A 19,731-nucleotide genomic window follows, 5' to 3' on the forward strand; every position below is an offset into this window, starting at 1 on the left:
ACAGTTTACGCAGCCGAGGGGGCGAAGGGTCAGGCCTCAGGTGATTGCTTGCGGAGGCGGGGTCATGTCACGTGACGGCCTGAGGGTTGCGGGGCGCTGCGGGCAGAGGTGCCCGGACAGTGGAGCTGTGGGCGCGACACGGACCCTGGAGCCGCTGCCGCAGGGAAGCTGTTACAGCGCACGGGGGCAGCTTGTCGCCGAGGCCGCCAGGAGTCTGCGCTCTGGCTGCCTCCGGAAAATGACTTTCCAGAAGGGTCAGGATCAGGCTTTGGATGCGAGCTTGTTACGAGCCTGACTGAGCGCCTGTTCGCGCACGCACAGCAGAGTGTTTAGTAGGTTGCAAGGTTAATTTAAAATAGGCGGGAAACCTTTTTTGCGTCAAGGGCTGCTGATCCTGAGACAGGTCAGACCCGGCTGCGCTCAGGGGAGAAGCAAAATAAAATTAAGAAGCCCCACAACACCTCACCACTGTGGCCCCTGACCAGAAGCAAAAAGACGCTTCCTACGTTCCCCTTGCACACCAGTGTCTTTGGGAGGGTTGGCTAGTAGATTTTGTGGGCCCCTAAAAGCTCTGGGATGGGACAAAAAATGAGGGGTTTAGTGGGTGGGACGGGGCTGCTAAGGAAGCAGGTTTGGGATGTAGTGTTTGGGTGGGAGGGTGCAGGAGTGGATTGGGAGTTGGTGGGTCTGGGAGGGTGGTAGAGTGGGGATGTGTGGTCTGGGCAGGATAGTGGGTGTAGAAGCAGACTGGGGGTGAGAGGTCTGCCCGAGGGGTCTATGCAGGATGTGGGGGCAGGGCTGGAGTGCCAACCCAGGCTCCCAGATGCTGGGGCAGTGCCTCAGGGGTCTGATTCAGGCAAGTGGGGAACTCCACCCCCCCCCCCGCCTTAGTTTCCCCACCCCGATTAAAAAAGAAAAACTCAATTTGAACAAGTTCACTTCTATGGTTTAACTTTTTTGTGCTGAATATTCATGTTTCTGGGACTGCGAGCCACAATAGTAAATATTTATGAACAGTATAATATGTATAAAAACACTAAATGCATGTTAAACTTTATAAGTAGTGTGCTATGTAATAAACAGTGCCTCACTATTGATATAGTTTGCCTGCTTTATAAAGAAAGAGAGCAGCTCAGAGTGTATCAGAAGACCTAGCAACTAAGTATTAAGAGCTTATATGAGCTATATACATATACATTGGCAAAAACTACCCAGTTGTCATGCACATGCCGTCATCCCTGTTGGATTGTCTTGTTCAGTAGCAGTTAATCTTGCTGCTAAAGACCAACAGTGTGTCTGTTATCAGGCTTGTACACAGGAATTTCTGTGGGGGGAATGCTTTTTTTGCGGGGGGGGGGGTAAATGTGGACTGCAAAGGTGCAAACGCGCTCCCCCATTTTCCCCCAAGTAAGTGTGCTTTGGCTGATCAGGGGAAGGCAGGAGCGGCGCCTGAGCCTCCCTCCCACATGCTTTGGCTAGTTGGGGGAAGGCTAGGGGTGGGGAACTGGACAGTGCACTGCTCCTGCCTTCCCATGGTTGGCTGGAGCATGCTTACTTGGGGGGGGTCATGGTTTGTGTGTTTACACCCTTCACCCCCTCCCCCCACATGTATAGGCCAGGTATAATAGCAGTATACTACATTGTTCTTAGGCCCTGGAGACTAGGGATGTGAAATATCGGTTAATTGAATAATCAAATAACCTCATTAAATGTTATTGGTTATTTTATTGGACTATTGCAGTATTTCTCAACCTTTATTTATAAAGTACCTCCTTTAAAAAAAAAATTATAAGTACCCCCAGTACCTATAGTTTTCAGACACAATTTTTTTCCTATCATTGTAACACATTTGTTTCTCCACTGGTTGAGAAACACTGGACTATTCTATAGTCCCTGAGGGCAGGGCCAGCAGCCTCTGTATCAGAGGCAGCAGTGTGGGATGTCAGATGGGAGCTGGTCCATGAGGGGAGCCAGTTTAAAAACTGGCTCCCCTCACGGACTGGCTGCCTGTTGCCCTATGCTGCTACTTCTGAGAAAGAGGTGGCAGCAGTGTGGTGTGGCAGCAGTTCCTGTCAGGGGACTCGGGGGGAGCTCTGAGCTCCCAGACCCAGTGCGAGCCAGAACTGCGCTGGGTCGCCTGTCTGCCTGGCTCTCAATATACTTGAAATGCAGAGCTGAAACGGGGTAGGTTCTGGACCCAGCATGAGCCAGGACTGAGCTGGGCTGTCTGCCTGCCCAGCTCCCAATACACTTTAAATGCAGAGCTGCAGCAGGGGTAGGTCTGGGACCCATCGTAAGCCAGGACTGAGCCAAGCTGCTGGCCAGCCTGCTAAAAAGGTTATTGGCAGGGAGAGAAATATGTGTAGTCTATAGCCTTGACCTATAAGCTTTTCCTTATCGGTTAATCAGTTAATTGACTATATTATTACATCCCTACTGGAGACATCAGCTCCTACAGTCTCAAGTTACAATTTGTTCTGCAAGGATTCCCTCAAAATCTGTACACTGTATACAGTTTATTAATGCTAAAGGTTATTTTAGTCTTTCAGTGTAAGTGAGGTATGTGTGTCTTATTCCTTCTCGCTTGGGAGTTTATTTAATTGCATGAGTAATATAAATTGAGGCTTTTGGGGGAGAATTAAGATCTATTCTCTGCTCTTCTGTCTTGTTATGTTATCTTGCGCTAGTCATTCAGGGTACTTCCACACAACAGACCTAAAGTCGAATTAAGCTACGCAACTTCAGCTACATGAATTGTGTAGCTTAAGTTGAAATAGCTTAACTCAACTTTAGGCGCTGTCTATTCAGCAGGAAATTTAAAGAAGAACACCCTTCGACTTCACTTACTCTTCATGAAATGAGAGTTACAGGAGTCGGAGTAAGAAGTCCTCCAGCTTGACATTATTTTGAAATAAAGGCTTGCTGTGTAGACGCACACTTTATTTTGGTATAATGCAGTTATTCCAAAATAATGCTGCTGTGTGCATGTATCCTCTCACTCAGTCACCACCTCTGTGAAATGGGGATAATATACTATCATCAGGGTTTTGTGAGGTTACATTCAACTATGTTTGTAAAGCACCTAGAAATTCTTGGATAGAAATGCAGAATATTGTTCCCTGAAGCACTCCAGTGGATTCCAGTAACATAAATACATCTGAAATGAGATTAGTGTTCTCTGATGGAATTGATGAAAGTTTTGTGAGAAACAGGTAAGTAGAGGGAAAGAAATGCAAATTTTCTCACTGAAGCCCAGCTTCTACTGAGAAATTTGGGAGTGACAGAATGTTTCTATAGAGCCTAAAAATTCACGTGCTCCTCTAGAACCTATAAGGCTAATTATTGAGTCTATTTAAAAAAAAAAAAAAAAAGCAATCCTTTTTTACAAAGGAATTGACTCTGAGCAGAAAGCAGAGATCTGAAAGCTATGCAGACTTTCAGGGCTTCTATGCCTTCTGAAATGCCTTGTCTAAAACACATGAGAGCAGTAGGTACAAAAAAGCAGATTCAAGGAAAACCCACTTTGAAATGTAAATGTAATTACATGTAATTGAATGTCACATTTTCTCCCCTCCCCTACTTTCGTAACTCTTCCCCTAAAGGAATTAATGTGGACCTGAGACATCAAATTACATACCTGGCACCACCTATGGGAGAGACAGACAGCCAGTTTTAACTGGTAAGCCTTGCTGTGGAGCTGAGGGGTTATAGAGCCTTAGAGGAGTCTAAGTCCCCAGCCTCCTCCACCTGTGATGTCCTGCCCTTTCTGTTACTTTTCAGAGCCCATAGTACACCCACAGTGACTCACTTCCCAGTATGGGGAGAATGGGAGGCATGTTGTGGACATAGTGTGAGGGTCTTGTGTGCACCATGACCCCCAACCTCCTTGACCCAGCCTCGCAGGAGGAGTCCTAGGTGTGGAGGGTGGGTGGGGTTACGTCAGGCTGTTTGGGAATGCAGAGGCTTGCTTTGCCTACAAAACCTGCTGCCCTTGTTACAGAGTCTGGAAGTTGGCTGCCAAAAGGGAGTCTAGAGTTACCCTCTATGGGTATGTCTACAGTAGCCACCCTAGTTTGTACTAGGGTGGCTAATGTAGTCATTCGAACTTGCAAATGAAGCCCGGGATTAAAATATCCCGGGCTTTATTTGCATGTTCCCGGGCGCCACCATTTTTAAATGCCCAGTAGTTCGGACTCCCTGCCCATGGCTACACGTGGCACGGGCTAGGTAGTTTGAACTAAAGCCCCTAATTCGGACTACCGTTACTACTCCTGTAATGAGGAGTAACAGTAGTCCGAATTAGGGGCTTTAGTTCGAACTACCGGGCATTTAAAAATGGCAGCGCCTGGGAACATGCAAATAAAGCCCTGGATATTTTAATCCCGGGCTTCATTTGCAAGTTCGAATGACTACATTAGCCACCCTAGTTCGAACTAGGGTGGCTAGTGTAGACATACCCTATGAGACGGAAGAAGTAAGAAGTGGCCTATGGAGTCAGTAAGGAGTCAGAAGAAGTAGACCATAGCTCCTACTTATAATGTCTCTGGGATGGAACCCAGAGTAGAAGTAGATCCTGACTTCTCCTACCAACTACTGAGGCAGGTGGCGTAAAGCCTCCTGGATAAAAAGGACTACAGATCCCAGAGAGAGAGAGAGAGAGGGAAGAGCAAAGTCATTGTATTGGAGCTAGTTTGGGCTCTCTGTTGTACATAAGAACAGCCGTACTGGGTCAGACCAAAGGTCCATCTAACCCAGTAGCCTGTCTGCCGACAGTGGCCAATACCAGGTGCCCCAGAGAGGGTGGACCGAAGACAATGATCAAGCAATTTGTCTCCTGCCATTCTTCTCCAGTCTCTGACAAACAGAGGCCAGGGACACCATTTCTATCCCCTGGCTAATAGCCTTTTATGAACCTAACCTCCATGAAATTATCTAGCTTCTCTTTAAACTCTGTTATAGTCCTAGCCTTCACAGCCTCCTCTGGCAAGGAGTTCCACAGGTTGACTACACGCTGTGTGAAGAAGAACTTTCTTTTATTAATTTTAAACCTGCTACCCATTAATTTCATTTGGTGTCCTCTAGTTCTTCTATTATGGGAACTAATAAAGAACTTTTCTTTATCTGCCCTCTCCACACCACTCATGATTTTATGTACCTCGATCATATCCCCCTTCAGTCTCCTCTTTTCTAAACTGAAAAGTCCCAGTTGCTTTAACCTCTCTTCATATGGGACCCATTCCAAACCCCTCATCATTTTAGTTACCCTTTTCTGAACTCTTTCCAAGGCCAAAATATCTTTTTTGAGGTGAGACCACCACATCTGTACACAGTATTCAAGATGTGGGCAAACCATAGTTTTATACAGGGGCAGTAAGATATTCTGTGTCTTATTTTCTATCCCTTTCTTAATAATTCCTAGCATCCTATTTGCCTTTTTGACCGCCGCTGCCCACTGTGTGGAAGTTTTCAGAGAACTATCAACGATAACTCCAAGATCTCTTTCCTGATTTGTCATAGCCAAATTAGCCCCCATCATACTGTACGTATAGTTGGGGTTATTTTTCCCATTACTTTACACTTTTCCACATTAAATTTCATTTGCTATTTTGTTGCCAAATCGCTCAGTTTGGTGAGATCTTTTTGGAGTCCCTCACAGTCTGCTTCTGTCTTGACTATCCTAAACAGTTTGGTATCATCTGCAAACTTTACCACCTCACTGTTTACCCCTTTCTCCAGATCATTTATGAATAAGTTGAAAAGGATTGGTCCCAGGACTGACCCTTGGGGGACACCACTAGTTACCTCTCTCCATTCTGAAAATTTACCATTTATTCCTACCCTTTGTTTCCTGTCTTTTAACCAGTTCTCAATCCAAGAAAGGACCTTCCCTCTTATCCCATGGCCATGTAATTTACACAAGAGCCTTTGGTGAGGGACCTTGTCAAAGGCTTTCTGAAAATCTAAGTATACTATATCTACTGGATCCCCCTTGTCCGCATGTTTGTTAACCCCTTCAAAGAACTCTAATAGATTAGTAAGAAAGGATTTCCCTTTACAGAAACCATGTTGACTTTTGTCCAACAAATTATGTTCTTCTACATGCCTTACAATTTTATTCTTTATTATTGTTTCAACTAATTTGCCCGGTAGTGAAGTTAGACTTACCGGTCTGTAATTGCCAGGATCGCCTCTAGAGCCCTTTTTAAATATTGGTGTCACGTTGGCTGCCTTCCAGTCATTAGGTACGGAAGCCGATTTAAAGGATAGGTGGTTACAAACCACAGATAATAGTTCAGCAATTTCCCATTTGAGTTCTTTTAAAACCCTTAGATGAATGCCATCCGGTCCTGGAGATTTGCTAACATTAAGTTTTTCTATTTGTTCCAAAACCTCCTCTAATGACACTTCAATCTGGGACAGTTCCTCAGATTCGTCACCCACAAAGGACAGAGCAGATTTGGGAATCTCCCTAACGTCCTCAGCCGTGAAGACTGAAGCAATGAAATCATTTAGTTTATCCGCAATGGCTTTATTGTCCTTGATTGCTCCTTTTATATCTCAATCGTCTAGGGGACCCACAGGTTTTTTAGCAGGCTTCCTGCTTCTAATGTACTTAAAAAGCATTTATTTCTTTTTGAGTTGTTGGCTAGCTGTTCCTCAAAATTTTTTTTGGCTTTTCTTATTACATTTTTACACTTGATTTGACAGTGTTTATGTTCCTTTCTATTTATCTCACTAGGATTTGACTTCCACTTCTTAAAAGATGCCTTTTTGTCCCTCACTGCTTCTTTACATGGTGGTTAAGCCACGGTGACTTTTTTAGGTCTCTTGCTATGTTTTTTAATTTGGGGTATACATTTAAGTTGGGCCTCTGTTATGGTGTCTTTAAAAAGTTTCCATGCAGCTTGCAGGGATTTCGCTCTAGTCATTGTGCCTTTTAATTTCCGTTAACTAACCTCCTCATTTTTGCGTAATTCCCCTTTTTGAAATTAAATGCCAGAGTGCTGGACTGCTGGTGTTTTTCCCACCACAAGAATGTTAAATATTATTATATTATGGTCACTATTCCCAAGCAGTCCTGTAACAGTTATCTCCTGGACCTGATCCTGCACTCCACTCAGGACTAAATCGAGAATTGCCTCTCCCCTTGTGGGTTCCTGTACCAGCTGCTCCAAGAAGCAGTCCTTTAAGCCATTGAGAAATTTTACCTCTGCTTCTCTTCCTGAGGTGACATGTATCCAGTCAATATGGGGATAATTAAAGTCCCCTGTTATTATAGCATTCTTTATTTTGGTAGCCTCTCTAATCTCCCTCAGCATTTCAATGTCAGTATCGCTGTCCTGGTCAGGTGGTCGGTAATATATCCCTACTGCTAATTTCTTATTATTTGAGTATGGAATTACTATCCATAGCGATTCTATTGAACATGTTCATTCATTTAATATTTTTATTTCATTTGATTCTACATTATCTTTCACATACAGTGTCACTCCGCCACCCACCCGGCCTGCTCTATCCTTCCAATATATTTTATATCCCAGTATGATTGTGTCCCACAGATTTCCCTCATTCCACCAGGTTTCAGTGATGCCTATTATGTCAATCTCCTCCTTTAATACGAGGTACTCTAGTTCCCCCATCTTATTAGTCAGACTCTACATTTGTGTAGAAGCACTTTAAAAATTTGCCACTGCTTATTTGTCTGCCCTTCCCTGATGCATTGGATTCCTTTATATGTGGTTGTTTGTCTGTTCTGGCCCATGGTTTGTCCTCTCCCCTCCTCTCTTTGGCCGTGTCCAGACTCAGGGGTTTTTTCGGGAAAAGTAGCCTTTTCCCGAAAAAACTTCCCCTGCGTCCAGACTCAAGCCGCGTTCTTTCGAAATTATTTCGAAAGAACGCGGCTTTTCTTTCGATGGCGGTAAACCTCGTTTCACGAGGAAGAACGCCTTCCTTCGAAAGTTCCTCTTTCGAAGGAAGGCGTTCTTCAATGTAAAGAGGCCGTCTTCGAAAGAGAGCATCCAGACTCGCTGGGTGCTCTCTTTCGAAAAAGCGGATTTTTCTTTCGAAAGATCCGCGTGCAGTCTAGACACGATCTTTCGAAAGATGCTTTCGAAAGAGCATCTTTCGAAAGAAGCCTGCAGTCTAGACATAGCCTTTCTGACTACAGCTTAGAGAATCTCTATCAATGGATTCTTCTCTAAGAGAAGTCTCCATCCGATTTATGTGCATCTCCGCACCAATCAGCTTTGCCCCATCTCTTAGTTTAAAAACTGCTCTATGGCCTTTTTAATGTTTAGTGCCAGCAGTCTGGTTCCACCCTGGTTCAGGTGGAGCCCATCCTTCATTAATAGGCTTCCCCTCTCCCAAAAGAGTCCTCAGTTCATAATAAAGCCAAACCCCTCTTCCCTACACCATCGTCTCATCCACACATTGAGACGCTGAAGCTCTGCCTGCCTACCTGGCCCTGCGCATGGAACTGTAAGCATTTCCAAGAACGCCACCATAGAGGTCCTGGATTTCAGTCTCTTTCCTAGCAACCTAAATATGGCCTCCAGGACATCTCTCCTACTCTTCCCTACGTCATTGGTACCTACATGTACCACGACCACCGGCTTCTCCCCAGCACTACACATAAGTCTATCTAAATGCCTCGAGAAATCTGCAACCTTTGCACCAGGCAGGTAAGTTACCATACGGTTCTCCCGGTCATCACAAACCCAACTAGCTATGTTTCTAATGATCGAATCACCCACTACTAACACCTGCCTCTTCCTAACAACTGGCATTTCCTCCCCCTCAGAGGTATCCTCAGAGCGAGAGGATACTGCAACATGCTCTGGAAGGAGGGTCCCAACTTCGGGATGGTTTCCCTCTGTTCCCATTGAATGCTCTGTTCCCTTGAGACTTTCATCCTCTTTAAGAGCACTGGGGCTCTCAGACTGGAGGTGAGACAGTACTACAGTGTCCCGGAAAGTCTCATCCGGGTATCTCTCTACCTCCCTTAGCTCCTCCAGTTCAGCCACCCTGGCCTCCAAAGCCCGAACTCGGTCTCTGAGAGTCAGGAGCTTTTTTCAACGGGTGCACACATACGCCACCTGCCCATAGGGCAGGTAATCATACATGTTACACTCGACACAATAAACAGGATAGCCCCCACTCTGCTGCTGGGCTTCTGTCTCCATTTTTCTTATGAATAAGTTTAAGTCTAAACTGGGCTTCTTATTAAATGTCTAGAATATAGGTTATAAAAGCTATGTTTAAAGAAGGTCAGAAGTCACTGGTGCCCTCTAAACTCCCTCTCCAAACTCCCTGATAGCTGCTCCTTGTTGCAAGCTCCCTCGTCGCTGACTCACAGGCTTATGAAGCTCTGGTAGCCCTTCCCTCTGACTGAGGCTCAGCCAATTAACAGAGGCATCTAGATTTCAAACCTATTAGGAGCGCCTTCAAACAAACCAACCAAACAGACAAACACAAGCTCAGCACACAGCAAATAACCTCCCCACACACAAACACACACGACAGACAGCCACTTACCACAAGGGTCCCGTATTTACTCCTCTTTTACCTGGAGAACTCCCTCTCCAAACTCCCTGTTAGCTGCTCCTGGTCGCAAGCCTGTCCAGGAAGGCCTCATTAGAAGGCCAAGTTGCAGGAAGAGAGACCACTGCAGTAATGTAATGACTATTGGCAGAGGATGCCATAGATGGAAACAACCTCTATGCCATATCTGGACACGTGGAGGTGCTCCAGCAATGAATGAATGTTTTTATAGATGAGGTTATTAAAAACAAAACCCTTAAAAAAGTTATCCACTGACTGCTTCTAGTCCAAACAACAGCTGCTCAGTTGCTTAAATCTAGTGTGGCATGAGGAACATGAGTGGGGAGTTGCCTCTATAGACTGCTCAATTTCTCAGGGCAGCTCCCCAACAGGGGCAGACACCTGTCCCTATTTTGATGTCCTGGACCGCATCATAGGGGGCGAGACGGTCCGTGCCACCCAGGGGGGGTCACCGATCCGGGAGCGGAGGGCTCTGACCAGGACGCGGAGGAGGAGGAGCCGCAGGAGCCACCACGGAGGGTGCCACAACGACCGGACCCCCGAGCAGTCCCAGCAGTGGAGTCACCAGGGTTGTCTGGGGAGGCCACACCTGGTGAGTGCCATCACTGTCCCCTTTCTGGGGGTGTGGGAAGGAAGCCAGGTACCGCGCACGTGGGCCTTGCTTAGCACGGATCACATAGCAACCTGTGCTCGTGTGGGCTGTGGCCTGATAGCCACATTTGTGTGTGAAGAGACATGACATGCTCCTGATCCTGGGGTGGGACACAGCAGGATGCCCTCCCTCCACAAGCCCCCTCTACACAGAGGCAAGGGACATCTCTCCCCCCACTTCGGCCGCGTTATACATAGCACAGGAGTATGGGTGTGGTCTCGGGGCAGCTCCCATTCCCGGGGATAGCTGGACATTCCAACCATGGCCTCTGTGCAAGCACATCGGCTCTGATGGTGCAGGGCACAGTCATCCTCAGCTCGCAGACGGGGGCTGGGCTTCACCCCAGGGAGTACTGACCACTTCTCTTGTTTCTCCACAGCTGCACCAGGTGCGTGTGCAGGGTGCACTGTCCCTCCCGGGACATCCTCCCGCACCCAAGGGCTCAGCAGGTCCACCTGAACTCTGCAGGGGTACCGACAGCAGCACCTGGGGGCCCTGCGAGCCCTGTACCTCACCTTGGAGCACAGGGTGCAGGACGACCGGGAGTTCCGGCGGGAGCTGCTTACCCAGGGTTGTGCCATCTATGAACACCTGCAGACCCTGGTGCAGAGCATGCTGCCTCGTGCTGCTCCAGTGCCTGCTGCCTCCCCAGTTCCCGCTCCTCCCCCCCTCCTTCTGCCCCTCTCGCCTCTCCCTCCTCAACCTACACACCCTCCTCCCTATCCCCCGCACCCGCTGTGCTGGGAGACAGTTGGCCCGCTAGACCCCCACCCCTGAGCCCTGAGCTTCCCCTCCCCCTTCTTCCCCTTGCTTCCCCCTTCCAGCTCCCTCCTCCCAGTTTTTCCCCTCCCATCTTCCACCCCTCTCTTCCCCTCTCCCGCCTCCTTTCCCCAGTCTCCCCGTAGTTTCATTCCCCACCCCATTTTGTTAAATAAAGCTTATATTTTTGAAAATATGTGTATTTTATTTGACATTAGGAAGGGAGCTAGAGAGGGGTACGTGAAAGGATGTGAGGGAGGAATGAGGCACAAGCCCCCAGTGGGGCAGACCAGGGAGGCTCTGAGTGTTCCTCAGCATGGACGCTCTCCTGCAGGGCCTCCTGGATACTGACAGCCCCCCAATGGACCTCCCGGATGGCAGCCTGCAGCAGGTGCAGTCAGGCTGATAGCAACGTGTCCATGAGACGCACCAGAGTGCCCAGGGGCAGTTCTGGCTCCATGTTGCAGAGTGCTATGGTGTCCTGAGTGAGGGCAACCAGTGCACTCCAAGACACAAATGCTTTGCTGTCCCTCATCGAGGCAGGCAAGCAAGCAGGGACACCTGAGAACCGGCTGCCCTGGGGGGTGGGGTGTCCCTTTAAGCACAGGCCTCAGATAGCCTCAGGCAACAGCCACACACAGACACTCCTGACCAGATGCCCTGCTTGACTTGGTTCCGGACGGCCTTAAATCCGAATCAGTGTCCACTCAGTGTGGACAGGCTATTTCGAACTAGCAAAATACTTATTTTGAAATGCATTTTGTGTGTAGACGTGTTACTTTGAAATAACTTATTTTGAATTAACTATTTCAAAATAAGATATTTTGAAATAACGCTGTAGTGTAGACATACTCTGAGACAGTCCCAATCTTTCATATTTAAAATACTGGTAGCTGCATAACTTACTGGTATATAGGTTCCAGAAATCTTTTGGCTTTGGATTTGATTGGATGGAAATTAAGAGTAGGTAAGTGCTATTAAAAATGGCTTAGAGTTGGTTATCATTTCCCACAAGAAAGTATTTTTAATTAGGAACTGAAAATATATCCAAGTCCCCAGGAAAGAAGAATTGCTAAGATAACTATAGGATCTAAATTGCATACTGTGTGCTATGACCTTGTGGAGGATCCGGAGGATGACAGATGGAGTATGCCTTATGAAATGGCTAAGAGCTTCCAGAGGCTACCAGACCATGGGGTATAAACTGTATTAATTACCTGACAAGTTGTAATTGATTTTTTCTTTCTAGGTAACAACTGAGTGTAAATTGACTAATAGCCATGTACTGGCTTTCTCTACAAAACATACCTGATTTTATAAAGGAACTGAATAAGAGCAGGGAGGGGGGAAGGTATAGTTCAATTATATCAACTGGTCGAGCATCCTCACCTTGAATACTGAATTAAGGTTTTATCATCCCTGGTCAAAAGGACACATGAGATAAAGAAAACAAGAGATTCAGTGCAATATACTGTGCATGTGTGTGGTTAGGGTGCAAAGAGAACGTTCATATGAGGAGAAATTTAAAAAAGAGTAGTATTTTATTTGGGGATAAGAGATCATATTAGAATACTTGATATATAAATAGTTCCCATCACAAAAGAGAAAAGAGGTTCAACAAAACGGAGATGGCAAATGGCTGATATTATTTATGTGCTGCAGCACTCTAGATGCTCTGTTTCAAACAAAGGACTGTTGTGTTCCTGACCTGAAGAGCTGACCATTTAAGACCCTCATTCTGTAAGTGGATCTATGCGGGCAAATCATTATGCCTGTCTGGAGTCTCATGTGCTGTGTCTAGACTGGCCAGTTTTTCCAGAAAATCAGCCGCTTTTCTGGAAAAACTTTCCAGCTGTCTACACTGGCTGCTTGAATTTCCGCAAAAGCACTGACTTCCTACTGTAAGAAATCAGTGCTTCTTGTGGAAATACTATTCTGCTCCCATTCAGGCAAAAGTCCCTTTTGTGCAAAGCTTTTGCGCAAAAGGGCCAGTGTAGACAGCTCAGATTTGTTTTCCGCAAAAAAGCCCCGATCGCGAAAATGGCAATCGGGGCTATTTTGCGGAAAAGCGCGTCTAGATTGGCTCGGACGCTTTTCCACAAAAAGTGCTTTTGCGGAAAAGCATCCGTGCCAATCTAGACGCTCTGTTCCAAAAATGCTTTTAACGGAAAACTTTTCCATTAAAAGCATTTCCGGAAAATCATGCCAATCTAGACGCAGCCATTGTGTCCATGCAGGACCAGGGCGGATCAATCCTATAAAATGATAAGTAGAGCTGGCTTATTTTTTTAAAAACTTTAGATTTATTTTTTTTGGTGGGAATCTGAAAACAAACAAACAAAGCTAAAACCAAATCAACCAAACAAATTGGGAAAAAAAAGATCCTTCAGCCAAAATGTGAAATTCTACAGTGGGGTTTCATGGGAGTTGCAGTCCAGATAGTTCAATGCTTCCATTCTGTGCATCAAGAGAGACAGCAGGTCTGGGGAGCATGGCCCATAGAGAAGAATAAGGACCCCGGTAACTAAATTCTCATGAGGCATGGCAACCACATTTCTAAAAGTGTGCACGAATGAAGAAGTGACTTAGTATGTTTTTCATAATTTCCTTTGACCTGTTTTGCAACCTGTGCGTGGTTCTCCCCTTCCTCCCCACAACACAATGTCCCTAAAAGAGATTTAATTTTGAATTTTCAAAAGTAATCAACATTTGATCTCTCTTGGATTTTTTTGTTTTGAAATATTCTCACCCAGAATAGAACTCAGCACCCACACAGATTGGTCAATGTGATTCACAGAACAGGTTTCTGAATGTGAAGAATGGGCATTTGAGTATTCATTGGGAAACTGTCCAGTGCATGAGGATACCATGAAAGGAAACACAAAGTCAGGAGCAGAAGGAGCTTCTTAATTGTTAAACTTGTTTCTCTGTACTGCTCCTTTAAATTTCTAATTATTTGTCTGGGCAGTTGCCATTTTATGACTCAGAACTGATGCAGCATAGAACAGGAGAAATGGACTGGTTTATCTTATGGGGACTTTACTCTTGTTCTATTTTGGTTTTTGTTTCCCTATGAAAGATTAATTCGCTCTCAGTATATGATCTGAAAAACACAAGGGGCAAAAAGGACAGAGGGAAGTCTGGAAAATGGGGAGTAGAAGCTTGTGTGGGAGTCAGAGGTATGCTGAAGACTGGGGCACTGAGGTCAGAGGTATGCTGAAGACTGAGCAGTGTGCATAAAATTCTAAGGGAAGCCAGGAAAGAAAATAAAAAAGATGTGGTCAGAGGAAGCTTATTTGGATTTATAATGATTAAAAAGAGGACTTAGCTGAGGCTCTGGGCTCCCTAACACCATTATTAATTACACAGAAATATAACAATATAATGAAAACCTAGCAACCCTGAAATCATTCAACAAGCAACTCAGCCAGCCCCCTCTTTCCCCGGATAGAAACTCCTTTTATTTGCCTTCCATGATGATAAATGAGTTGAAAGGAAACTCCAACAGATCTTTTGGTGCTCTATTATCATGGAGCACTATCGATGCATAATTGTAATGATGTGAGTAATCCCACTTATTTCAGTGCAGCCACTCTGGTCTCTTAATGTTATTTCATTCTTAAATTCTTTGATGGATCAGGGCCTTAGCCCCCAGATTTAGCTATTTGTATCTGGATAGCAATTACCTCTACAGTTGTGCTATCAGGAATGAAATATGTATGGTTATCACTCCTTCATAGCAAAAGCAGATCATTAGTTGAAGTCAGGAAGAAATGTCTCCACTGTGATACAATAATGACAATTCAGGGTTTTTTTGCTTTCTTCTGAAGCCCCTGGATTTGCTTACTATACGAGACAAGCTGCCAAGCTAGGTGGGCCATTGTTTGTTCTTCTATGACAGGGATCTCAAACGCATGGCCTGCAGTCCATCCATCCCCAGCCAGAGCAGTTTTAAAATTCCATTGCCCAAGCCCTGCTCTCTCCGTGCCATGGCACCGTGGGACATGGCCTTGGGGATTACTGGAGGAGCCTAGTGTAAGATGGCAGAAGCAGTTGCTCTCCCTCCTGTGGTGGCAGGCATCATGGGGAAGTGCAGTGCACTTGATGTGCACACTTATTCCATTTCTCTAAAGCTCCCACCACTGTGAGGAATGAGGGGTCCCCTAATCTCCGCACCAGGCTCCCCACTAATCTTTGAGGCTTTGTCCCTTGGGGCATGGAATGCCATGGAGGGAAGAGGCAGAATGGTGGCAGAAAGAATCATAGAATCATAGAATACTAGGACTGGATGGGACCTCGAGAGGTCATCGAGTCCAGTCCCCTGTCCTCATGGCAGGACCAAGTACTGTCTAAACCATCCCTGATAGACATTTATCTAACCTACTCTTAAATATCTCTACAGATGGAGATTCCACAACCTCCTTGGGCAATTTATTCCAGTGTTTGACCACCCTGACAGTTAGGAACTTTTTTCCTAATGTCCAACCTAAATCTCCCTTGCTGTAGTTTAAGCCCATTGCTTCTTGTTCTATCCTCAGTGGCCAGGAAGAACAAGTTTTCTCCCTCCTCCTCCTGACACCCTTTTAGATACCTGAAAACTGCTATCATGTCCCCCCTCAATCTTCTCTTTTCTAAACTAAACAAACCCAATTCCTTCAGCCTTCCTTCATAGGTCATATTCTGTAGACCTTTAATCGTTCTTGTTGCTCTTCTCTGGACCCTCTCCAATTTCTCCACATCTTTCTTGAATGCGGTGCCCAGAACTGGACACAATGCTCCAACTAAGGCCTAACCAGTGCAGAGTTGAGCAGAAGAATGACTTCTCGTGTCTTGCTTACAACACACCTGTTAATGCATCCCAGAATCAGGTTTGCTTTTTTTGCAACAGCATCACACTGTTGACTCATATTTAGCTTGTGATCCACTATAATCCCTAGATCCCATTCTGCCGTACTCCTTCCTAGACAGTAGCATCCCATTCTGTATGTGTGAAATTGATTGTTCCTTCCTAAATGGAGCACTTTGCATTTGTCTTTATTAAACTTCATCCTGTTTACCTGAGATCATTTCTCCAATTTTTCCAGATCATTTTGAATTATGACCCTATCCTCCAAAGCAGTCGCAACCCCTCCCAGCTTGGTATCATCTGCAAACTTAATGGGCTCGTCTACACTGGCCCCTTTTCCGGAAGGGGCATGTAAATTTCATGAGTCGTAGTAGGGAAATCCGCGGGGGATTTAAATATCCCCCGCGGCATTTAAATAAAAATGTCCGCCGCTTTTTTCCGGCTTTTAAAAAAGCCGGAAAAGAGCGTCTACACTGGCCCCGATCCTCCGGAAAAAGCGCCCTTTTCCGGAGGCTCTTATTCCTACTGAAGTAGGAATAAGAGCCTCCGGAAAAGGGCGCTTTTTCCGGAGGATCGGGGCCAGTGTAGACGCTCTTTTCCGGCTTTTTTAAAAGCCGGAAAAAAGCGGCGGACATTTTTATTTAAATGCCGCGGGGGATATTTAAATCCCCCGCGGATTTCCCTACTACGATAGGTGAAATTTACATGCCCCTTCCGGAAAAGGGGCCAGTGTAGACGTAGCCAATAAGTGTACTTTCTATGCCAATATCTAAATCATTGATGAAGATATTGAACAGAGCCGGTCCCAAAACAGACCCCTGCAGAACCCCACTTGTTATACCTTTCCAGCAGAATTGAGAACCATTAATAACTACTGGGATGAGGCTTGGGGAATGGGATCAGATCCTCCCCCTCCACTCCCGCGAGCTGCTGATACTCCTGTGCCAGATTGTGATGCTACTCTGGCCAGGAATAGCCTACAGGACCTGAATTTGAGACCCTGCTCTATGGTGACTTATATTAGTGACCTTATATGGTTATTTCACTAATGGCATCTGAATATTTATTTGAATGTGCTGTTGCAGGTCCCATAATTCAGAAAGCTGCTCCAGTGAGTAAACATCAAGTGAAGGATTAATCTTTATTTGTGAGGAAGCCAGTCTAGCAAGAAATTAAACTCCTTCATCCAAAGGTGCAGAGGTATTATTGGTGTGGTGTGGAGAAGAATCTGCTTTGTTTGTCAGTAAGTTTTATAGTCTTATCTTAGGCTTGTAAGCAAAAGCCTAGAGTACAAAACACACTCTTTTCACAAGATTGTTCCCCCCTCTGCAGTATTTGTCAGCTAGTGGCCAGGTCCAGTTCTGCCAGTCTTTTTAAAATTAAATGAATGAGCCCAAGTACAGTTAAACCAGTTTTCCCCTGTACCTTCACACAAATGCTGCCCAGGCAGTGGGCAAAAGAGCAAACACATAGAACTATATGATAATTGGATGAAACACATCTACTGTGTACAACCCAAATATACATATATATGAATTCAAAAGACACTATAACAATGAAAATGGGGGGAAAAACATATAATATTGTGACAGACTCCACATAAGCATGGAAGGTCTTGCTGCACCACCAAAAGCCCTCCCTCCAGCTTATATAAAACTAATACTGAGTTTTATTAAGTGAGTCCAGTACAATATGAGAAACAAGTCCATTTTATGCTGCATCAGTTCTGTGTCACACAGAGGGAATAAGACTAAAGGCTTTATATTTTGGTAGAAATAAGCAAAAATACAAATTTATTTGTCTCTCTAATCAGACTGTCAGAGGACTGCTCCATTCCAGGTGCTCCAGATGTGGTGGGGTGTAAGAATCAAAGCAGTAAAACTACTAGTGAAAAGGCCAAGGAAATTCTACAAACTATGGTGAAATTGAAAGAAGAACTCAGCTTGCCTGCAGACTTATGCAACAAAATGGGCTGGTCACCTAAACAGTTAACATTTTACTAGCCAGTTTCTGTTTTAAAATACTACAGACAATAGACAAAAGAAGTTTACTTCAAAACTCTGAGCTTATACTTGATGAAGAATCAAGGCTGATGAAATCACTTCTTAGTGCATGGAAGGAGGGCCTTTGAGAATCTTGGCTTTTGATTTTTGACAAGTCAAAACTTGAAGTAGCTGGTCCAGGCCTTGAACAGATTTAAAAAAGGAAAGAGGAAAACATTCCAAAGAGAGGACCACTTTATGTGGCCAAGAAAAATAAGAAATTAAGTTCAAACTTGATATTTTTTACATTGTTGTAGATTTGCTTATACATAAAATTGAAAGAAGATCTGAAAGCATGTCTTTACTTTTTTGGATCCTGACAACAAATAATGCCAGGTGCAGTATCTCAAAAGTTTGAACTAACAAAATGCTACCCAATAGATTTAATGGAAAATGATTCTGTTTGAAGGAAATTCCCTCTTTTAAACAAGCTGAGAGAGTGACTATTTGGAAAAGTGATTTCATTTAAGTTGTTAAACAAGACTTACTGACAAGGACTGCAGAATATTTTCCCACAGATATACATTACTCTAAGGATTTTCATTTCTATGCTGATTTTGGTTTCCAGAGAAGAGTGATCTTTTAGCAAATTAGCTCTGATTCCTTTTTTTATTTTAAAGCCTCTACCATGTGCAAATAGCATGTACAGGCAGTCCATGGGTTACGTACAAGATAGGGACTGTAGGTTTGTTCTTAAGTTGAATCTGTATGTAAGTCGGAACTGGCGTCCAGATTCAGCCGCTGCTGAAACTGACCGCCAGTTCTGACTTACATACAGAATCAACTTAAGAACCCCAAGCGTCCCCAAGTCAGCTGCTGCTGAAACTGATCAGCAGCTGATTCCAGGAAGCCCGGGGCAGAGCAACTCTGCCTCGGGCTTCCTGTAGTCAGCGCTGGTCAGTTTCAGCAGCGGCTAAATCAGGACGCCTGGGGCAGAGCAGCTGGGGTGCTGCTGGGTTGCTCCAGTAGCGCCGCTCCTCGGCACTACTGGACCAACCCAGCAGCACCCCATCTGCTCTGCCCCAGGCGTCCTGATTCAGCCGCTGCTGAAACTGACCAGCAGCGGCTGAATCAGGACCAGAGCAGCTGGGGTGCTGCTGGGTTGGACCAGTAGCGCCCAGAGCAGCGCTGCGGGACCAACTGGCAGCACCCCAGCTGCTCTGCCACAGGCGTCCGGAGAAAAGCCTAGTCTGCTGGGGGGGAGGGGGTACTAGCTGCGCCCCCCCACCCCAGCAGACCAGGAAGACACGGGCGGCGGACCGAAACGCACCGCGGTCCCGCCACCTGGGTCCTCCGTGGCTTTGCTCCCTGTCTCCCTGGGGAGCAAAGCCTCTGAGGACGCCGGCAGCGGGACAGCCGCGGGGTGTCTGGGCTGTCCCGCTGCCGGCTTCCCCCGTGGCTTTGCAAAGCCTCGGGGAAGCCGGCAGCGGAGCAGCCCAGGCGCGCCTGGGCTGCCCCGCTGCCCGAGCCCCCCCCTCGGCTTTGCAAAGCCGCGGGGAAGCCGGCAGCGGAGCAGTCCAGGCGCGCCTGGGCTGCCCCGCTGCCCGAGCCCCCCCCTCGGCTTTGCAAAGCCTCGGGGAAGCCGGCAGCGGAGCAGTCCAGGCTCGCCTGGGCTGCCTCGCTGCCCGAGCCCCCCTGCGACTTTGCAAAGCTGCGGGGGGGCTCGGGCAGAGAGGCAGCCCAGGCGCGCCTGGACTGCTCCGCTGCCGGCTTCCCCACGGCTTTGCAAAGCCGCGGAGGGGGACGGCGGGGGGGGGGGGGGCTCGGGCAGCCCAGGCACCCCTGGGCTGCCCGAGCCCCTCCACGGCTTTGCTCTGCGTCTTCCTGGTCTGCAGACCAGGGAGACGCAGAGAAAGCCCCAGAGTACACGG

At 46.4% G+C, this 19,731-nt stretch overlaps 1 long non-coding RNA gene across 1 annotated transcript; it reads left to right on the forward strand.

The window, feature by feature from the left end:
* The first annotated feature begins 17 nt into the window (after positions 1–17).
* Positions 18–11,145, forward strand: LOC142829138 (uncharacterized). The gene is made up of 4 exons (XR_012903463.2): positions 18–332; positions 3,603–3,679; positions 9,978–10,153; positions 10,593–11,145. It is a non-coding gene; the product is annotated as an uncharacterized LOC142829138 (long non-coding RNA).
* Positions 11,146–19,731: the final 8,586 nt, after the last annotated feature.

Source organism: Pelodiscus sinensis, chromosome 5, assembly GCF_052426305.1.
Source record: "Pelodiscus sinensis isolate ZL-2025 chromosome 5, ASM5242630v1, whole genome shotgun sequence".
Taxonomy (NCBI): Eukaryota; Metazoa; Chordata; order Testudines; family Trionychidae; genus Pelodiscus; species Pelodiscus sinensis.